This window comes from Rhinoderma darwinii, chromosome 2 (genome assembly GCF_050947455.1).
Source record: "Rhinoderma darwinii isolate aRhiDar2 chromosome 2, aRhiDar2.hap1, whole genome shotgun sequence".
Taxonomy (NCBI): domain Eukaryota; kingdom Metazoa; phylum Chordata; class Amphibia; order Anura; family Rhinodermatidae; genus Rhinoderma; species Rhinoderma darwinii.
Genome location: NC_134688.1, coordinates 297,213,686 through 297,237,621, shown reverse-complemented (window position 1 = coordinate 297,237,621; position 23,936 = coordinate 297,213,686).

Sequence of the window (23,936 nt, the reverse complement as noted above, 5' to 3'; positions counted from 1 at the left end):
GGGCTGGGAGTCAATAAACTGAGACATGTAACTCAGTCAAGGACCTCTGTATACCTATAACAGATGTATATACAGACGATGGGCGAGCCACCCGCCATATAGTCCATCTAGCATTATTAAGTACCGTATACCATGCCATAAGCTAAGTGAAGATATATATATATATACATATATATAGTGCATCACATATCCTAGAAACAACGCTGACATATAATTCATGCACAGAAAGTAGATGTAACTAAGATCAAACTCCAGTGCGGTGTGGCATTGGGATGGCATTGGCGTTGGGAGGATGCCGGGGATAAATACCCTGATTAATTAACAAATCCTTATTTGGTAAAGAAAATATCTCTGTTTACAGTCAGCTTGCTGTGGGATTACTAAGTTATTACTACACAGCCCAGGAATGTGAATCTAGGACCACATATTACAGAACACGAAATATTCCCCTATGCCACCTGCACTGGTGCCAGTGAGAGGCATTACTGAAGGGGCCACAAATCAGAACCTATGTGTTCTCTTGAACTGGCCATTCACCTCTAAGATGCTCTGCAATACAAGCAGGCAAACATGCTTTAGGGTATGTGCACACGAGAACTGTCTTTTACGTCTGAAAAGACAGACTGTTTTCAGAAGAAAACAGCTGCCTCGTTTCAGACGTAAAAGCTCCTCCTCGTATTATTACGTAAAATTACGTTGCAAAGAAGTGCCCTGCACTTCTTTGCCGAGGCAGTCATTTTACACGTCGTTGTTTGACAGCTGTACAGTACGTCGGCAAACCCATTCAAATGAATGGGCAGGTGTTTGCCGACGTATTGTAGCCGTATTTTCAGACGTACAACGAGGCATAATACGCCTCGTTTACGTCTGAAAATAGGTCGTGTGAACCCAGCCTTACCTTCACATGCATGGCTAGCATCAGAATGTGTTATACCAGAAATCTTTAGTTCAGGATTGAAAATAATAGCCATAGTCAAAGACAGGAAACAAGTTACACGTTACGTGAAAATAGTATTATTTATGCGTGTAAACATGTATCTGTCCCATGGAAGTATAGCGGTTGGTGAGGTAAAGCCATGGCTTGCTTTGATCATTCTAGTGCCACTTAGGACATTTCTTAAAAGTCTTGGGGCAAATTAACTGACAGTGGCATACCACCCGAAAAAGTCTTAAATATGAATGCTCATCTGTAAAAAAATCTTTATAAAGGATTGCAGTAAATAAAAAAGGACTGTGTTCTCTATGTATGTATACATACAGGTGGGGGAAGCTTAGTAACCCCTTCAGGACTGAGCCTGTTTTGGCCTTCAGGGCGAAGCCGATTTTTCAAAACTGACATGTGTCACTTTATGTGGTAATAACTTCAGAATGATTTTAGCTATCGAAGCGATTCTGAGATTGTTTTCTTGTGACATATTGTACTTTATGTTAGGGAAAAAATGTGGTCGATAAATTCAATATTTGTAAAAAAAGACCAAGATTTAGAGAAAATGTGCAAAAATTAGCATTTTTCTAAATTTAAATGTATCTGCTTGTAAAACAGATAGTAATACCACACAAAATAGTTACTAGTTTACATTTCCCATATGTCTACTTTATGTTTGCATCGTTTTTTGAACATCCTTTTATTTTTCTAGGACGTTACAAGGCTTAGAACTTTAGCAACGATTTCTCATATTTTCAAGAAAATGTAAAAGGCTATTTTTTGAAGGACCAGTTCAGCTCTGAAGGGGCTTTGAGGGCCTTATATATTAGAAAATCCCCATAAATCACCCCATTTTGAAAACTACACCCCTCAAAGTATTCAAAACAGCATTCAGAAATTGTTTTAACCCTTTAGGCGTTTCACAGGAATTAAAGCAAAGTAGAGGTGAAATTTACAAATTTCATTTTTTTTTGGTCAAAATAAATTGGTAATAAAAAAAATTCTGTACCACAGAAGGTTTTACCCGAGAAAAGCAACTCCATATTTATTGCCTAGATTCTGCAGTTTTTAGAAATATCCAACATGTGGCCCTGGTGTGCTAATGGACTGAAACACAGGCCTCAGAAGCAAAGGAGCACCAAGTGGATTTTGGGGCCTCATTTTTTTTTTAGAATATATTTTAGGCACCATGTCAGAATTGAAGAGGTCTTTGTGGGGCCAAAACAGTAAAGACCCCCAAAAGTGACCCCATTTTGGAAACTACACCCCTCAAGGAATTTATCTAGGGGTAAAGTTAGCATTTTGACCCCACAGTTGTTTTGCTGAATTCATTGGAATTAGTCTGTAAAGGTAAAAATCTACTTTTTTTTCTGAAAAAACGTAGACATTTTTAATTTTTACAAGGAATAAAGGAGAAAAACAACATCAACATGTGTAAAACAATTTCTCCCGATTACGGAAATACGCCATATGTGGTAATAAACTTCTGTTTGGACCCACAGCGGGGCTTAGAAGGGAAGGAGTGCTATTTGGCTTTTGGAGCTCAAATTTAGCTGAAATGGTTTTCGGGTGCCATGTCGCATTTGCAAAGCCCCTGAGAGGCCAAAACAGTGGAAACCACACAAAAGTGACCCCATTTGGGAAACGACACCACTTAAGGAATCTATCTAGGGGTATAGTGAGCATTTAGACCCCACAGGTATTTTGCAGAATTTATTAGAATTAGGCCGTGGAAATGAATATCAACATTATTTCCACTAAAATGTTGCATTTTTTAAATTTCACAAAGGATAAAGGAGGAAAAAGCACCCCAACATTTGTAACACAATTTCTCCCGAGTACGGCTATACCCCACATGTGGTCATAAATGTTTTTTCATGAGAAAGTAATTAAAGAGGCTCTGTCACCACATTATAAGTGCCCTATCTCCTACATAAGGAGATGGGCGCTATAATGTAGGTGACAGTAATGCTTTTTATTTAAAAAAACTATCTATTTTCACAACGTTAGGAGCGATTTTGGTTTATGCTAATGAGTTGCTTAATGCCCAAGTGGGCGTATTATTACTTTCGACCAAGTGGGCGTTGTACAGAGGAGTGTATGACGCTGACCAATCGGCATCATGCACTCCTCTCCATTCATTTAGACAGCAGAATCGCGTTCTTACTAGAACATCATCTGCAGCCACATACACAGCGATTCTGCTTGATTAACGTTAATCCAGTGTCCTGATAATGAATACACATGACCATCCAGCCTGGACGTCATGTGTATTCAGAATCCTGACACGTCTGAATCTTTTCTGTGAGATTTCCAGCACGGGAAACGAAATCTCGTTTATCTCCGTAATCTCGCGAGATTTTGTTTCCCGTGCTGGAAATCTCAAAAAAAAGAGTCAGACGTGTCAGGATTCTGAATACACATGACGTCCAGGCTGGATGGTCATGTGTATTCATTATCAGGACACTGGATTAATGTTAATCAAGCAGAATTGCTGTGCATGTGGCTGCAGATCATGTTCTAGTAAGAACGCGATTCTGCTGTCTAAATGAATGGAGAGGAGTGCATGATGCCGATTGGTCAGCGTCATACACTCCTCTGTACAACGCCCACTTGGTCGAAAGTAAAAATACGCCCACTTGGGCATTAAGCAACTCATTAGCATAAACCAAAATCGCTCCTAACGTTGTGAAAATAGATTGTTTTTTTAAATAAAAAGCATTACTGTCACCTACATTACAGCGCCGATCTCCTTATGTAGGAGATAGGGCACTTATAATGTGGTGACAGAGCCTCTTTAACCCTTTCCGGACTGAACCATTTTTTTGTTATTTTGTTTTTCCCTCCCCGCTTTCCAAGATCCATAACTTTTTTATTTTTTCGTCAATAGACTGGTGTGTGGGCTTATTTTTTGCAGGATGAGCTGTAGTTTTTATTGGTACAATTTTTTGGGTACATACAACTTTTTGAGCACTTTTTATTACATTTTTTGGTAGAGCCAAGGTGACCAAAAAACAGTGATTTTGGCAGTTTAAATTCTTTATTTTTCACGCCATTCACCATGCGAGTTAAATAATGGTATATTGTAATAGTATGGTCTTTTACAGACGATACCAATTTTGTGTATTTTTTTTACATTACTTTAGAGAAAAAATGTGAAAAGGTTTTTTTTTGGACTTTAAATATTTATTTATTTATTTATTTTCACTAATGATAACTATTTATTTTTGTTTTTACACATTTTTAGTCCCCCTAGGGGACCTGAACCAGCAATCAGTAGATAGCTGGTACAATATACTGCAATACTAATGTATTGTAGTACATTGTCATTTTTACAGGCTCCTGTAACAGCGCTGTTCCTGTCCGTTAGTCCTGGGTGTCAGCTGTAATACAAATTTGATACCCGCAGCGTATGGCGTGGGCTCAGCGCGTGAGCCCGCTTCATACATCACCTCCCACACCACGACATGCTATTAAGTCGTGGTGCGCAAAGGGGTTAATGCGCAGCGGATGGTGCAGAGTGAAAATTAAAATTTTCCACTGATATGCCATTTTAGTGCACTATATGTTATGACCAGTTTGTGCCACTGAAGACAAATACCTCATAAAATAATAATCGGGTTCTCCCGAATATGGCGATGCCATATCGGTGGACATAAACTGCTGTTTAGGCACGCTGCAGGGCTCAGAAGGGAGGGAGCTGAATTTGGCTTTTGGAGCGCAGATTTAGCTTGGTAGTTGTTCTGTTTGGCATTTTGCTGGTATTTCAGTTTATAATGTGGGGGCGTATGTAAGCTGAGCAGAGTACATCAGGGTATAATAAGAGGGTATAATATCGGGGTAAATAAATAATAATCCGCAGATATGTGGCCGGTGTCGCACTGATAAATGGTGCCAGATGTTATCCGCTTTTAGAACACTGCACATTTTGCATCGCCATATTCTGAGAGCCAGAAATTCTTTATTTTTTCTTCACCGGAGCCCTGTGAGGGCTTATTTGTTGCGGAACAATCTTTAGTTTTCATTGGTACCATTTTGGGGTACATGCGATTTTTTTTTTATCACTTTTTATTCCATTTTTTGACAAGCAAGGTGACCAAAAACCATCGATTTTGACAATTTATTTTATTCTTTTTTTTTATGGCGTTCACCCTGGGCTATAAATTATCATTTTACTTTATTCTGCGGGTCAGTATGATTACGGCGATATTATATGTATATAGGTTTATGTTTTGCAGCGTTTGCGCAATAAAATCACTTATTTATAAAATAAGTAAAGACTATCAAACGAGGCAGAGCTTCAAAGGAGTACAAAGATGGCAGACCTGGGGGCTTTCATTAGGCCCCAGGCTGCCATAACAGCCGTTGTTAACAGCCGATTGCGCTGCGTGGGGGAGTGCGCGATGGCTTGTTTTGGGGGGCGCCCCCCCTGATTCTAACACTTCTAACAGTTTAATTTTAAGGTGTTAAACGGGCGGAATCAAAGTGATCTTTGATTCCGCCCGTTGCAGTGAGGTGTCGGCTGCGTAACACAGCCATCAACCGCTGTGTATGGTGCGAGCTCAGCCCGTGAGCCCGCTCCATACTTCCCATACATACCTAACCCTTATCACGTATAGTTACGTGATATCGCGTTAAGGGGTTATAAATAAGCAGCACGACCTAAATTCCATGCAGATTATTTTTCTGCTGCACCTGCATGGGGTTTTGACAAACCCCATTCACATGAGTTAGGGCTTATTTAGACTAACGTGTATTTCTATGGGGTTACTCACATGGTCGTTGCTTTAACGGACCGTGTGAAGGGCCTGTAAAAAATAGGACATCTAAATCTATGAGGGATCTGTGAAAACGGGTCCCGCACGGGTGCAAATCGGCCGTGAAAAATAGGCGTTATTCACAGCTGATTTCACACACATTGGTCTGAATATAGCCTTATATTGTAATTTGTAGTGAATTTTCAGTGCGCAATCCGCACCAAAGATAGGAGACAAGTGGCCTTAATCAGACGTCCATGTTCGGTCTGTGATATACGGACCGTGTATCGGCCATATTTCCCGGACCGACCAGAGTTCAGGGAGCCAGATTTCTAGCATCACAGTTGCTCAGAGTCCCTCCCTTCCCGTGCGAGCACTGTCCCTGGTCCCGTACTGAAAGCATCATTACAGTATGGGGCAGTATTCCCACGGAGAGGCAGGGACTCCAAGCAGCATGGATAAATATGATGCTAGGAGTCCGGCTCCCTGAATTGTGGTCGGCCTGGGAAATACGGCCGATACACGCTCTGTATATCACGGACCGAACACGGCCGTCTGAATAAGGTCTTAGTCTAGTTGCACAGTGCGGTCAAAGACCGCGAGGGTTGCGAGGGGAGGGGGGCAACGACAGCCCGGCGGGCCCCTTTTCTTCAGCCATGTGGCCGTGCCCCTGACCGGAGTACCACTAGTACTGCCCTGATGGCGGCCTTGATAGGCGTAGTGCATAGGGGTCAGAGCTGTAAGTAATACAAAAGCGCTTTTGTATCACTCACAGCTCTGACTCATATGCACTACACCTAGTAATGCCCCCTATATTCCACATATCACATTTCCCCTTGTATACTATACACAGTATTTATATTTTTTGCATTACACATTTACATCCATGCACCACAAGCCACTCTGCTCAAGGTTAGTGGGAGTGGCTATCATTATTTAACTCACCTGAACACTCTCCTTCAGTAGCATTTTCTGACCTGGTCGCGTCCTGTTTGGAACGGGTTTTTACCTGCCTAATTTTTGAGTATGGCCTTTTCTGTATTTTTAATTCTATTCTATGTCCCATTTTTTTTGTATAGCTTAGATTCTGGAACGAAAAGTTCCAGTTAGGGACTGGCAAGTGTGGGGATCCGAGCTTGCGTTCTTTTGGCCAAAACGACAACCAATACCCCATGTTTTTTCATGGTTACTTACACTGTATATACTTTTCCAGGATGTGGCCAGGTCTTATGGTGCTGGGAGAGCATGGTGTGCAGGTGTTTGGCATTAGATACAGGGCAGCCCACTCTATTTCATAGTATTTGCGTTCTAAATAGGCTGCTATTCGGCAATACATGCTGTGCCTCACTATCCGCACACTAGCCCTCCATGTTTTACACACTGCACTCACGCTTTTGTATCACTCACAGCTCTGACCCCTATGCACTACACCTAGTAATGCCCACTATATTCCACATATCACATTTCCACTTGTATAATATACACAGTATTTATATTTTTTGCATTACACATTTACATCCACACGCCACTCCTCTCAAGGTTAGTGAGAGTGGCTATCATTATTTAACACACCTGAGCACTCTCCTTCAGTAGCATTTTCTGTCCTGGTCGCATCCTGTTTGGAACGGGTTTTTACCTGCCTACTTTGTGAGTATGGCCTTTTCTGTGTTTTTGATTATATTCTATGTCCCATTTTTTTGTATAGTCACTCTGACAGAAAGCCTAGGATGCTTGTGGGGGCTGCCGATATGCTCTAAAGCTCTTAAATGCGGCGATCGCAATCGACCGCTGCATCGAAGAGGTTAATTGCCTAAATCAGCGGCGATGGGCCACTAATCGGCAACACGGAGAGCAGGGCAGACACCCTGCACAGTTAACCGCCACTGCGGTGTAGTGCCACCCGGCGGTTAATTGTTAAAGTTAGGACGTAACTGCACCCCCAGGTGCGCAAAGTTACTGCTCACCTGGACGTGCATTTACGCCAACGTGCGGGAGGGGGTTAAGAAATCTCTTTAAAGACTTGGTCCCATTGGATTGTCTATCAGGATTCTCCAGAATATCGGACCATCATGGCCAGCTGCATTTCAAACGTTTTTGAATTGTATTCTGGATCATGTACCTATGTGTTCCCCCCTCCTCCATTCCCCCCCTTTTCCTTTTTCTTTCTCTCCCCTGTCCTTACCCCTCCTCTGTCCCTAATGTCGCATATATGATTTTGTAAATTGTTTGATGCAATATCTTGGGCCTATGTGCCCTTGTCCCTTCCCCCCGTTATTCTTTTTTGCTCCCTTGCTTGATACGTTCCTTGTTTGAAAAAGCAAATAAAGAAAGAATTTACAAAAAAAAAGAGATCTCTTTAACCTCCTAACGACAATGCACAATCTTTTGGTATTGCATGGTCCACAATCATAGTGCAGTGAGTTGGGTGTTTAGCTTTCAAGAGTTTGAGGCCTCTTGCATTTCTTTGATCGCTACTACTAGCCAAATGGCACAGTATATTTTTGGGCTAACGGGACAGCGACAGAGGGTCCTCCGGTGAGTCCAAGCTTCGAACTGTTTCTTTCACTTAAATGGGATAGTGGTACAGTACCTTCATGGTCACTACAAATGGGACACTTAAATGGGACAGTAGTGCAGTACCTTGAACAGTCGCTACATAATTGTGCGTGCAAGTATGAACCAGGAGAACCATGGAAACAATGAAGAGGGTGCGGTGCTCGTACGAGCGCCGCAATCTCTTCATACAGCGGATCGGCAGGGGGTGCCGACAGTCAGACTCCCACCAACCTAATATTGATGGCCTATCCTAAGGATAGGCCATCAATTTCAATAACCTGGATAACGCCTTTAAGAGTAGTTGCATTATTTATATATAGCTGAATAGTTGTTCCCCAAGAATAATTTTCTCTGGTGGGTCCAAGATACTCCAGCCGACACTGTATGCGGAAAACAGGGCAACATAGTCTGATGACAGATCCATGTTAAACAATTTATGACTTCTCGATTGCGTCGTACACCACACTCAATTGGGGGAATATATCAAAAGGTTTACAATCTTAAAAAGTTAGCATAAAGTTGCAAAATTTGGCGCACGCCATAGTTGCGCTAAAATTTGCAACTTTTTAATTTACTAACCACTTTTCAAAAGCGGTGGGAAAAGGGGGAGGGTGTTTAGTGGAAGGGGCAAGGCTCCCGGCAGAATAACAGATTTACCATAATTTACGCCAGCAACTGGCATCATTTATGGCGAAAATCTACACCTGCTCATAGCAGGTGTAGATTTGCGTTTCTGTTGCTCGGACAGCTAAAGATGCACCTAATATACAGTATAAAGAGTTGTGCACCTCTTATTATATTTGGCACATTTTCCCCAAACGTAAATTAGTATGACAGGCTTTTGAAACGTCAGTCTTAATATATTTCCCCATGAGTGCAGCTAGCTTCTTCTCTTGCTCTCAGATCAACGGTGCTTCCTCTGTTTCTCATGATAATCATGTGATCACCATAGAAATACAACACAACCAAAGCATTACAGGCTATGTCCATCTTTGCAACCAATTGCCTTTTATTGTCCAGATGCATTTAAAAAGTAAGCAACTTTGGATCTTAATTAAAAATGTTATATCTTTATGTTTCTATAGCTCTTTTGGAGATTAAGTGTCTCTATGGTTACAGACAGCAAACAAACTGTGTAGTGTGATGCTGCAAGGTGTGCACCTTCAATAGTCCGATCTTGCTGGTTTGGACAAGCAGGACCATATGGACCCATCTACACCAACTTAGTATGTAAGGTGACATGGATGTGGCCACGGGAAAGCAGGGATGGTGCTCAGTGGAAAACAATCGTTTTAGAAGAGACGTATGGAAATAGATTGGAATACACATCAATGATGGGATGGGGAGCTTTTAGAAGATTGGATTGAGTTTCTTTAATGATGGTTCAAGGCACAAAGAAGCAGTATATAAGACGGCACTCGGTGATGAATAAACTTAATGAAAATCCAAACCACTGGGATAAAACTGTGGAGAAGGCTAATTTTTCTTATCAGCATTTCTTTTCAATGAGGAAGAGTTCAGAGGAGTGTTTCTTGTATCTTTTTCCACACTCTCATAAAGTCAGAACATTTAGGAATTCTGAGGCAAAATACATTGGTATGTTGGGTGTTTTCATAGACACTGAAGAATAAAGAAGGTCCAGAAAACGGAAATAAACATTGTATGAGAATTTCACAGTATACGTAGGGCTGGTATACATCTGTATACCTTTTTTTCTATGGAATAGCGCAGTCTGCTCGATTATTCCACATAGAGGCATCCAATAAAAAAAAGTATACTGCTCGGTATACATTTTTTAACAATGAAACCTTTGAGCGACAAATGCCACAGTATGCCTAAACAGTAGCATCCATCATAACTATACATGGAGAAACACTCCTGACGTATATTCCTCTGAAGTTACACTGTAAACGCAGTGTGGATAGACTCTTATAGAACTCTCTAGATGTGAATTCCACATCTCTGTCCAAGCAAATATGTTTAGGGAAACTATCAAGTCTAGCTAAAGTCAACTACACTATTCAGTACAGTTTAAAAAGGCCTTATGGAAATGTTTGGCGTACGTAACGGAAAAGCAATATATGAAGAGTCTTAGACAATCCATCAGTAAGTGTGACTATTTATGGTCAATTATGGGTTGTAGCAAGGTCAGGACATGGGATCGGAAGAGAAGATGGCCACATATGCCATAATTTAGAGAAAAAGGTGCAATTTATGGAGAAAAAACAACAACACCCTGCCTGTAAAAAATCTTATACAGCCAATCTGTAATGTCCTGTCGTGCGGGCTGTGGGCTCCAACCTCCCCCTGACAGTCGCAGCCACGAGTCGGCAAGCGCTGGCCCCAGCCTCCTCCTCAGGAGAGGCCAGCGCTCGAGTCCACTCACCTTTGCCGGATCCCGTAAAGGGGCAGCGCGCACACCGGACCTCATGGACGAACTTTGACCCGTGAGTACCCTGGACTATAAGAGGGGTCCAGCCCCCTAGGACTATGCCTGAGCGTTGTTGTGTTCCCTATAGTTTGTCTATGTGATGGCCTCCTAGTGTGTTTCCTGCTCCAGTCCCTGTTCCAGTCCCTGTACCTATACTTGTTTCCAGTTCCTGTTCCTAGCAATCCATACCTTCCTGGTCTAGCACGGAGCTGTGCCTAAGTCGTGCTGCGCTACATCCACGTCTGACCTGCTTCACCTCGCCTGACATCCGCCTGCTACCTAAGTCCCAGCTGAGCCTGCCCTGCTGCTGTCTGAGCTACCACAGGTACCAATAGAACTATAAAAATCACAGACCCTTCGTGACACAATCAGACTGTCAGTGAAACTGATAAGTCTGTAGGTGCCGAGGTTTATTGAGCTTTTATCTTTAGTATAGGGATTAGAGAACGTTGCCTGTCACATAGTAATAGAATTTCTCTGTGTGACAGGAGCCCACTGGAACCAATTTTGAGCTTCCCTCTATGAAAATAAATAGATATTTCTTAGTGACACGAGGTTGGCTGCTGGCAGTATGTGTTATATTTGACATTCTGTACCCTGTCCTCTAGGTCAAAAGAGCAATATAAAGACCTCAGATTTGTTGTCCCTGCTAAAGATGGAGTTTGGTCTCCAGTTTTTCATGGCTGGAAAAAGGGTGACATTTTGGTCTTTACACACCTTAAATGGACGTGTCAGCTCTCCTGACATCTCTTTCAGCAAATTCCTACATTCCCTATAAAATAATAATTCGGGAGATCTTTCCTTAGGGTTCTCCATAGTGCCTTTCCTCTGTTATTCTTTCTGGACATTTATGCATAAATTGACAACTTGCTGTTATCATTCCCCTTGTTAATTTGACTTGTCCCTACACAGTCCAATCATTATCAGACGGTGTAGAGACACATCTTCTTGACAAGAGGAATGGTAACACACAGTTGTCAATGTATTCAAACATTTCCAGGAGGAATAACAGGACTGGCACAAATCAGAGCTCTAAGAAAGCTCCATCATTGCTGTTTCCAGAGGAAAACAAATATTTAATAAAACAGACACATGAGGAAAGCTGGCAGGTCCTCTGTAGTTGCCTCAGATACCAATCCAATGAACCATTAGAATTGCCTCCTAAATAGGAAGCACGGGAAAAAGGTTCAAGGATTTTATAAGACAGGTTTGTCGTAGAACATCTTCCACAGGTGCATCAACCGGAGGTGATTCCAAGTCCAACTAGACCAAGTAGTTCTGCAAAACAATATATTCTTTATAAACTCTATTTACGCTACATGTTTTGACACCACATTGGTGTCTTCTTCATACTTATGTCTGGCGAATCTAATATGAAACTACAGTGCTTTCTATAAAATTGCACTGTTTATCCTTTGGAAATAAATGGGTTGTCTGGTATTTATTTTATTTATTTATAGAAATGGAAATCATGCAATTTTCTAATATACATGTATTTAAAATACTGCTGACTTATCTTATACCAGAGCAGTACGCCCCTGTCAGTGCACAGTCAAATGTTATAGTCCTGTGTAGTGCATCTGTGGGTAACTTAATAGGACTAAATATGGCGTCAGTATTGTGACCCCTGGCATTCACTTAGCAACAGAGTCGCATGACATGCTTTGTTTCATTGTTAATAGTGGATTATTCAGAAAACTGTCCAGGTGTGTAATGGGCAAATAGTAGTTTATTGAGGAGCAGAATTTATAAAGTATTCATCTACAGCAACACATCTCAGTTGTCTCTCGGCTCGGCTACTCGGCAGGGGTATCTGTTCCATTGTTCTCCATGTCTCCATGGTTAAGACTTAAACAATGTTAGAAGGAGGTCCTGCCTTTGAAGTCCGTAATCTAGCCTGTAATTTACAGAGCAAGCTAGAACGGAGTTGTTAGAAGGATGTCCTCTCTGAAGTCTGTAATCTAGCCTGTTCTATACTGAGCAAGCAAGAATGGAGTTGTTAAGGAGGTCCTCTCTGAAGTCAGTAATCTAGCCTGTTCTATACTGAGCGGCTTGATTGGAGTTGTTAGAACTTTCGCTCCTCCTGTTTTTGAGCTGACTTCTTAAATTTATGGTATTATTAATTAGTAAAAAGTTTTTTCCTTTTTTTTAAATACGCAATTAGAAAAAACATTTGAAAGTTCGACAGCTTAATTATTATTACAAAAACGCCTTTTCACGGCAGTCATTAAGGGTACTTATGCCACAGCGCTGTGAAAAAGCGGTGCTGTGACATAATACGCAAGAGTGCGTATTGGGCTGTCAAAAGACAGCCGGGCACCTGCTCTAGCGGGCGAGATTGAAATTAGCATAGATCCTGGCCATTTAACCCCTTAGATGCTGCGGTCAATAGCATCTTAGTGGTTTTAAAGGGAGGGGGCTCCGTCTCTCACCCCATCAGCACACCTGTGACCCGATTGCGGGGGGGGGGGGGGGGATTGTTTTTATGGCAGCCGTGGGCCTAACGAAGACCACCAGGTCTGCCTTCAGTGTATGCCTGTTAAGCCCTGTCAAAGGCAGGACCTAACAGAATGCCTGTCAGTTTTACACTGTAGGCATAATGCACTGCAATTCAGATGTATTGCAGCGTATTATAAAAGTGATCAAAATATCGCAACGTAAAGTCCCCTAGTCGGATTGAAAAAAAAGTTTAATAAAGTTTAGAATAAATAAAGAGATCATCCCAATTAAAAAAATAAAAATAGAAATCCACTTTTTCCCCCCCTACAAAATGCTTTATTATTAAAAAGCGAAAAAAAGCTACACATAATTAGTATAGCCGCATCCATAACGACAATGCCAGAATTTCAGTTTTCTGTTCATCCTGCCTACTTTTTTATTATACAAAAGTAGTAAAACATAAAAAAAAATATATACATTTGATATGGCAGTAATTGTAATGACCCGCTGAATAAATTTATTGTGTTATTTATACCACACGCTACATGGTGTAAACGTAAGAAAAACAGGTTGTTTTTTTAACACTTTCTCGACCTATGACGAAAATGAACGTCATGATCGGGTATTAGTTCCCGCACCAGGACGTTCATTTTCGTCGCTATTTCAAACTCACTCTGTGTATACACAGAGCGACAAGACCGCGCTGCCAGCTGTCCCACACAGCTGACACAACTGCCTTGCCGGTCAGCGGACCATCGCCGCTGTTTTTGGCAATTAACCTCTTAAATGCGGTTTCGATGCACATCGGCAGCCCCCACGAAGTGATTGTGGGGGCTGCCGATGCTTGTTGTGGCAATCGTAGGCCAGACAATGGCCTCCGGTTTGCCATGTACGGAAGCCTAGGAGGAGCAGCTGGAGGCTGGTCCTCCGAGGCTTCCTGTCAGTGTGACTGTCACGTCACAATGACAGTAAGGGTATGTTTACACGTCTTAACAAAATACATCTGAAATTACGGAGCTGTTTTCAGGCGAAAACAGCTCCTGAAGTTCAGACGTTTTTTGCAAGTGCACTTGTTTTTCGCGGCATCCATTACGGACGTAATTGGAGCGTTTTTCAATGGATTCAATGAAAAGCGGCTCCAATTACGTCCCAAGAAGTGACATACACTTCTTTGGGTCGGGCGTCTTTTAACAGCGGCGAGTAAAAATACACCTTGTCTGAACAGAACATCGTAAAACCCATTGAAATCAATGGGCAGATGTTTGCAGACGTATTGGAGACGTTTTTTTCAGGCGTAATTCGAGGCGTAAAACACCTGAATTATGTCTGAAAATAGGTCGTGTGAACATACCCTTAGAATACATTACACTATATAGGTAGTCTAATGTACTCTAGCAGCGATCAAAGCTGCAAGTCTCGTAGTCCCCTAGTGGGACAAGTAAATAAAGTTAAAATAAGGTAATAAAAACGTTTGAAAAAAAGTGAAAAAATAAGTTTTAAGTTACATAAACAAAAAATGCTTTTTTTTTTTACTATAAGACTTTTATTATAGGAAAAAAATGAACACGTTAAAAAAGTACACATATTTGGTATCAGCGCGTTTGTAACGACCCAAACTATAAAACTATAATGTTATTTTTCCCGCACGATGAACACCCCAAGAAAAATCAGTAAAAAACTACGCTAGAATTGCTATTTTTTGGTCACCACCCCTCCCAAAATAAAGAATAAAAAGTGATCAAAAAGTGCATGTACCCAAAAATAGTACCAATAAAAACTACAATAGGTCCCGCAAAAAACAAGCCCTTACACAGCTATTTTGCATCAAAAAGAAAAAAGTTGTGGCTCTCAGAATATGGCGACACAGAAAATATTATTTTTTTATAAATAAGTGATTTTATTGCACAAACCTATATACATATGGCATCGCCATAATCGTACCGACCCGCAGAATAAAGTAACAATGTAATTTATAGCGTACGGTGATCGTCGCAAAAAAATAAACTAAAAAACATTGTCAGAATTCCTGGTTTTTGGTCAGGATTGCAAAAAAATGAATAAAAAGTGATAAAAAAATCGCATGAACCCCAAAATGGTACCAATGAAAACGACAGATTGTCCCGCAACAAATAAGCCCTCACACAGCTCCAGTGGTGAAAAAAATAAAAAAGTTCCGGCTTTCAGAATATGGCGATGCAAAATGTGCAGTGTTCCAATAGCGGTTAAGATTGGGCGCCATTTATCAGTGCGACACGGGCCACACATCTGCGAATTATTATTTATTTACCCCATTATTATACCATCTTATTATGCCCTGATGTACTCTGCCCAGCTTACACATGCCCCTGATGTACTCTACCCAGCTTACATACGCCCCACATTATAAACTGAAATACCAGCAATACCCCAAACAGAACTACTAGCAAGCAAAATCTACGCTCCAAAGCAAAATGGCGCTCCCTCCCTTCTGAGCCCTGCAACGTGCCCAAACAGCAGTTTGCGCCCACAGATATGACATCGCCATACCCGGGAGAACCCGATTAACGTTTTATGAGGTATTTGTCTTCAGTGGCACCAACTGGGCACAACATATTATGCACTAAAATGGCATATCAGTGAAAAATTGCAATTTTCACTTGAACCATCCGCTGTGCATTAACCACTTTGCGCACTATGACTTAATATCACGTCATGGTGCGGGGGTTGATGTATGGAGCTGGCTCACGTGCTATACTAACGGACAGGTACAGCGATCAGAAGCCTGTAAAAATAACAATATACTGCAATACATTAGTATTCCTAAGGGGACTAATAAAATGTATAGAAAAATTAAAACTTAAAAAAAAAAACCTTTTCCCATTTTTCTTCTAAAGTAATGTAAAAAAATGAACAAAATTGGTATTGCTATGTCCGTAAAAGTCCGAACTATTACAATATAGCATTATTTATTCCCACAGTGAACACCGTAAAAAAATGTAATAATTTAAACCGCCAAAATCGCTGTTTTTTTTGTCACCTTAGCTCTTTGTAATCACTTTTTATGTACCAAAAAAATGGTACCAATAAAAACTACATATCATCCCGCAAAAAATAAGACCTCCCACCGCTCAATTAACCAATTGATTTTTTTTAAAATATAAAAAAAACTATATCAATTTGGTATCCCTGTAATTGTGTTGAGCCGCAGAATTATGGCTCTTTGAAGGTGGGGAGTGAAAAACGAAAATAAGAAAGCAAAAAATGGATCAGTCCTGAAAGTGTTAATTCATTTCTAATGAAAAAAATGTATGACCACATGTGGGGTATTTCCATACTCGGGAGAAATTGCTTTATAAAAAATGTTGTTGTTTTTTTTCTCCTTTATCCCTTGTGAAAATGAGAAAATTCAACATTTTAGTGGAAAAAAAATTCATATTCAGTCTCGTGGCCTAATTCTAATAAATTCTGCAAAAGACCCGTGGGGTCTAAATGCTCACTATACCCCTAAATTCCTTGAGGGTTTTTCTAAAATGGGGTCACTTTTGGGGGGTTTCTATGGTTTTGGTCCCTCTAGTGCATTCCAAACGCGACATGGCACCGAAAACCAATCCAGCAAAATCCGTGCTCCAAAATTCAAATTGCGCTCCTTCCCTTCTGACCCCTGCCATGGGTCCGATTAGAAGTTTATTACCACTTATGGGGTATTGCCATAATCAGGAGAAATTGCTTTACAAATGTTGTGGTTCTTTTTTTTTCCTTTATTCCTTGTAAAAATTAAAAATGTCTCTGTTTTTTCAGAAAAAAAGTAGATTTTCATTTTCACAGACTAATTCCAATATATTTAGCGAAAAACCTGTGTGGTCAAAATGTTAACTATACCCCTAGATAAATTCCTTGGGAGGTGTAGTTTCCAAAATGGGGTAACTTTTGGCGTGTTTCCACTGTTTTGGCACCACAAGACCTTTTCAAACCTGACAAAGTGCCTAAATATATTCTAAAAAAAGGGGGCCCAAAATCCACTAGGTGCTCCTTTGCTTCTGAGGCCTGTGTATCAGTCCAGTAGCCCACTGTCACGAAGGGTTTGTGGACCCACTGGGCCGTACTGCCTTGGCGGTAAGGCAGCTGGCCAACAGGGAGCAGGTGATTGTCTAGAGTTCTATAGGTACCTGTGGCAGCTCAGACAGCAGCAGGGCAGGCTCGGCTGGGACTTAGGTAGCAGGCGGACGTCAGGCAAGGTGAAGCAGGTCAGACGTGGATGTAGTGCAGCACAACGTTGGCACAGCTCCGTGCTAGACCAGGAAGGTATGGATTGCTAGGAACAGGAACTGGAAACAAGTATAGGGACAGGGACTGGAACAGGAAACACACTAGAAGGCCATCACATAGACAAACTATAGGGAACGCTCAGGCATAGAACTAGGGGGCTGGACCCCTCTTATAGTCCAGGGTACTTACGGGTCAAAGTTCGTCCATGAGGTTCGGTGCACGCGCTGCCCCTTTAAGAGCGGGCACGAGCGTGCGTACGCACCCTACGGGATCCGGCAGAGGTGAGTGGACGCGAGCGCTGGCATCTCCTGAGGATGAGGCTGGGGCCAGCGCTTGACAACTCTTGGCTGCGGCTGTCAGGGGGAGGTTGGAGCTGACAGCCCGCAGTCACGGACATTACACCCACTAGGGCCACATGTGGGATATTTCTAAAAACTGCAGAATCTGGGCAATAAAATATTGAGTTGCATTTCTCTGGTAAAACCTTCTGTGGTACAATTTTTTTTTTTATTAGAAATGAATTTCGGCATAAAAAATAAAATTTGTACATTTGACCTCTACTTTGCTTTAATTCCTGTGAAACGCCTAAAAGGTTAAAACACCTAAAAGTGGTGTCTTTGAGTATATCTTAGCATGTGTAGATACAGTGAAGGAAATAAGTATTTGATCCCTTTCTGATTTTCTAAGTTTGTCCACTGTCAAAGACATGAACAGTCTAGAATTTTTAGGCTAGGTTAATTTTACCAGTGAGAGATAGATTATATTAAAAAAAAAAACAGAAAGGCACATTGTCAAAATTATATATATTTATTTGCATTGTGCACAGAGAAATAAGTATTTGATCCCTTTGGCAAAAAAGACTTAATACTTGGTGGCAAAACCCTTGTTGGCAAGCACAGCAGTCAGACGTTTTTTGTAGTTGATGATGAGGTTTGCACACATGTTAGATGGAATTTTGGCCCACTCCTCTTTGCAGATCATCTGTAAATCATTAAGATTTCGAGGCTGTCGCTTGGCAACTCGGATCTTCAGCTCCCTCCATAAGTTTTCGATGGGATTAAGGTCTGGAGACTGGCTAGGCCACTCCATGACCTTAATGTGCTTGTTTTTGAGCCACTCCTTTGTTGCCTTGGCTGTACGTTTCGGGTCATTGTCGTGCTGGAAGACCCAGCCACGAGCCATTTTTAATGTCCTGGTGGAGGGAAGGAGGTTGTCACTCAGGATTTGACGGTACATGGCTCCATCCATTCTCCCATTGATGCGGTGAAGTAGTCCTGTGCCCTTAGCAGAGAAACACCCCCAAAACATAATGCTTCCACCTCCATGCTTGACAGTGGGGACGGTGTTCTTTGGGTCATAGGCAGCATTTCTCTTCCTCCAAACACGGCGAGTTGAGTTAATGCCAAAGAGCAAAATTTTAGTCTCATCTGACCACAGCACCTTCTCCCAATCACTCTCAGAATCATCCAGATGTATTGCAAACTTCAGACGGGCCTGTACATGTGCCTTCTTGAGCAGGGGGACCTTGCGGGCACTGCAGGATTTTAATCCATTACGGCGTAATGTGTTACCAATGGTTTTCTTGGTGACTGTGGTCCCAGCTGCCTTGAGATTATTAACAAGTTCCCCCCATGTAGTTTTCGGCTGAGCTCTCACCTTCCTCAGGATCAAGGATACCCCACGAGGTGAGATTTTGCATGGAGCCCCAGATCGATGTCGATTGACAGTCATTTTGTATGTCTTCCATTTTCTTACTATTGCACCAACAGTTGTCTCCTTCTCACCCAGCGTCTTACTTATGGTTTTGTAGCCCATTCCAGCCTTGTGCAGGTCTATGATCTTGTCCCTGACATCCTTAGAAAGCTCTTTGGTCTTGCCCATGTTGTAGAGGTTAGAGTCAGACTGATTAATTGAGTCTGTGGACAGGAGTCTTTTATACAGGTGACCATTTAAGACAGCTGTCTTTAATGCAGGCACCAAGTTGATTTGAAGCGTGTAACTGGTCTGGAGGAGGCTGAACTCTTAATGGTTGGTAGGGGATCAAACACTTATTTCTCTGTGCACAATGCAAATAAATATATATAATTTTGACTATGTGATTTTCTTTTTTATATATATATATATATATATATGTATATATATATATATATATATATATATATATATATATATATATATAATCTATCTCTCACTGGTAAAATTAAGCTAGCCTAAAAATTCTAGACTGTTCATGACTTTGACAGTGGGCAAACTTACAAAATCAGCAAATACTTATTTCCTTCACTGCATGTTCTCCTCTTAACCCCTTTCCGCATCCTGACGTGCCATTAAGTCCGGGTGCGGGAGTTGATGTTTGGAGCGCGCTGAATGTGCTACATATGCTGCGGGTGTCGGCTGTATTTTACAGCGGACACCCGGGACTAACAGCCAGGAGCAGATATCGCACTGTTCCTGGCTGTTTAACCCCTCAAATGCTGCGGTCAATTGTGACCACAGCATCTGAGTCGTTGAAAAGAGGGGGGACGGCCTCCTCCGACAGCTCATCGCCCCCCCCCGCATTGAGATCGGGGGACGACGACGGTTGTTATGGCAGCCCTTGGGCCTAATGAAGGCCCCCAGAGCTGCCTTCACTCTGGCAGGGCTTAACAGATGCCTGTAAAAATGACGATATACTGCAATACATTAGTACCGATCTTACAATCGCAGGTTCAAGTCCCCTAGGTAGCTAATAAAGTGTGTGGAAAAAAAAAGTGAAAAAAAGTTTTTAGTAATGAAAAAAAAAAAAAAAATACATTTTTTAAAAAAAAAAACCTTTTCCCATATTCCCCCTAAAGTAATGTAAAGAATAAAAAAAGTAAACAAAATTTGTATAGCTGCGTCCGTAAAAGTCTGAACTATTACAATATAGTGTTATTTAACACGCACGGTGAACGCCGTAAAAAATGTAAAAATGCTAAAATCGCAGTTTTTTGGTCAACTTCGCTCTCAAACAAAATGTAATAAAAAGTGATCAAAAAGTTCTACGTACCAAAAAACTACATCTCGTCCTGCAAAAAATAAGCCCTCACACCGCTCAATTGGTGAAAAAATAAAAAAAGTTACGGCTCTTAGAATATGGCAACACAAAATTATTTTTTTTAACATAGTTTATTATCAACAAAAGTAGTAAAATATAAAAAAACCTATATAAATTTGGTATCACCATAATCGTATTGAGCCACAGAATAAAGATAAAAACGAAAAACAATTGAGGAATCGCAGTTTTTTCCAACTTCAGCCCGCAAATAATTTTTTTTCAGTTTCCCAGTACATTATATGGAACTATAAGGCTATGTTCACACGGGGTATTTTGCCGAGTTTTTTGACGCGGAAACCGCGTTGCAAAACTCGGCAAAAACGGCCCGAGAACGCCTCCCATTGATTTCAATGGGAGGCGTCGGCGTCTTTTTCCCGCGAGCAGTAAAACTGCCTCGCGGGAAAAAGAAGCGACATGCCCTATCTTCGGGCGCTTCCGCCTCTGACCTCCCTTTGACTTCAATGGGAGGCAGGAGAAAGCGTATTTCTCGCTGTTTTATGCCCGCGGCGCTCAATGGCCGCGGGCGAAAAACGGCGCGATAATTGCCGCGAAAATCGGCGTGCAGGGAGAGGAATATCTGCCTCAAAGTTCCAAACGGAATTTTGAGGCAGATATTCCTCCCCCAAAATACTCCGTGTGAACATAGCCTAAATGGTACCAGTAGAAACTACAACTCCTCCCGCAAAAATAAGCCCTCACACCGCTCTATTGACGGAAAAATAAAAAAGTTACGCGACGGCAACGATGTGGACAGGGATTCCGCTTCAGGAGTTGCCCCTGATGTCACTGTCCATATATGGACAGATACATCAAGCGGAGCGCTCCAGGAGCGGAATCTTCGGCCACAGGGGGATGCCGTTTCTTCAGGAAGCTACAGTGGCACTATCTACAGGAAAGGGATTCACCGCCTGAAAGAAAGATTAAGATAATGTTTATTAATGATATTTGTTAAAAATATGGCTCAACCAGCCACTAACTCCAGAACCAGGCATAAGCAAGTGATTGGCGAAAAGGAAAGTGTCCAGGGTGAATGGTGTGTCTCTAACACCCAGGAACCACCTCTCCCTGCTTATTGTATAGTTATTCGCTACACCCTTGCCATTGAATTACAATATATCCAGATCCTACGCGTTTCAGTGTCACCATCAAAGTGATACCTCATCAGGCATTCATAGACATTGATTCTTAAATTGTTAAAAGCAGAACACTGGATAGCACTGTTCATTTACTGATTTTAGCCTCCAGACGCGTGTACGACTCTAATGTACTGGCCGCACACGCGCCGGAGAAGCTATGGGCTTATAAGGTTGAGAGCCCGCCCTCCTGAGGTCGTCACCGAGGCAGACCGCCAATCCGCATTGAACACGACACTCTGTGACGTACCGTAGGCGGCGCACCTCGATCCTGTCGATCAATGAGGGTGCCTGGACGAGACAGGCGTCCATGGTAACCAGGGGACGCTAGACGCGGTTCCTGAACTACCCGCCCACATCACACAACATCATGGATCCAGTAACAGGATCATGATCGAGTACCCCTCCTGTCACGGAAGACACTGCCCCAAACGAATAGGGCAATGTGGAGACAGAAGGAGGTGTAATACATCTCCGGGAGCCGTCTCGCAGAGACTATCTCCCAGTGATTACACACGTTGCCTAGCAACGTCCCGTCACAATACTGGCCAGGGAACTCACATCTCAGATAGACCAGGGCAACTACCCTTCGTATAGCAGATCAGGGACACTGGACGTGGGGCATGAATAAAAGGGACCGGCACCTAGACTAGAAGAGTCCCGTACCAGCCCCAGAGCATATTGGAATGGGGCAGAATGGGCACCAGGCGGTGTAAGCACATACCCGGGAGCAGTCCTAAATGAAGACTCACTTAGGGCAGGACCCTATACCTACCCACACTAGTAGCCTTAGCACTGAGGCTGCCCTTCAAAAAATATCCAACAGGATGCAGCTGAAAAAGCATGGTGAAATACCGAGATACACTCTCTCAGGGCATATGCAGGGTCAGCGAGCAGGCATATGAGTGGCAATAGGGAATCGCACAATGTGACTAGAGAAAACAGGAGTAAGAGATTTGTTCATTAAGGCCATGGGGGTTTATGGTCTGCATTCTAAATATCCATTCTGCCTCTTTCTGTAGTATCTTCCTATCCAGGTCCCCACCTCTCAGAAGGGGTCTGACATGTTCAATTCCCTGAAATCCAAGAGCAGTAACATCCCCATCATGGCATGACCACACATGTCTCGATACCGGGGTGTCCACTTTCCTTCTGACATCCCCAATGTGGTCACGGATATTTCTCCTGAACTCCCTCCCAGTCTTGCCAACGTATTGTAGGCCACATCTACAGGTGATCAGGTAGACAATACTCTTCGTCTTGCAATTAATGTATGACCTGTTATCGAACGTTTTTCCATTTTTTGTGCTCGTAAAGTTCCTACTGCATAGGATAGACACACATGCTTTACATGTTCCGCATCTGAAAGTCCCTTTTATACTATTATCCAACCAGGTGCTGATATGTGCCTGCGGTAGTAGGTGACTATGAACAAGTCGATCCCTTAGGTTACGTCCCCTCCTGTATGTAATCAACGGAGAGTCCCCCACCAGGTCCCCCACGTCAAGATCAGCTTTAAGGATGTCCCAGAAACGTTTAAGGACTTCCCTCACCTCCCTATTGGCAGAGTCAAAGGTGCCTATAACCCTGATTGATTCTTCCTCCATTTTTTTCGGTTTGAGGTTCAAGAGATCGTTTCTGTTGCAACCCAGGGCATTTTGATATGACCCTTTCAACACATCCCTGGGGTATCCCCTGTGTCTGAATCTGTTCTCAAGATCCCGTGCAGAGACCCTAAAATCTGAGATGGTTGAACAGTTTCGACGTGCCCTGAGATATTGGCCCTTCGGTATTCCTCTCTTCAGATTTATTGGGTGCCAGCTTTCCCAACGCAATAGACTATTTGTTGCAGTCTCCTTGCGATACATGTTCGTCTGTAACACCCCTGAGTCTGTCTTGGAGATCATGATGTCCAAGAATGTAATTTTAGTGTCTTGAATTTCAGATGTGAAAAAGAGACCTAACTCATTGGCATTCAAGATCTACACAAACTCCTGGAAGTCCCCCTTGTTCCCTGTCCAAAGGATCAAGACGTCATCTATAAATCTGATCCAGAGAAAGATGCAAGCTGACCATTTGTCCATAAGGTCACTGAACACAACCTCTTTTTCCCACCACCCCAAGTAAAGATTGGCAAAGGTGGGGGCACAGGGGCTGCCCATGGCCACTCCTCTGAGCTGATGGTATATCTTCTGATCGAATAAAAATAAGTTGTGTTCTAAGATAAATCTCAACAGGTCAATAACAAATTTATTATGGACCTGGTATTGCGTCCCTTTATCCATTAGGAAATATTCAATGGCTCTACATCCCTGATTGTGTGGGATTGAGCTGTATAGAGACTCAACGTCCAAAGATGCCAACAGCACATCAC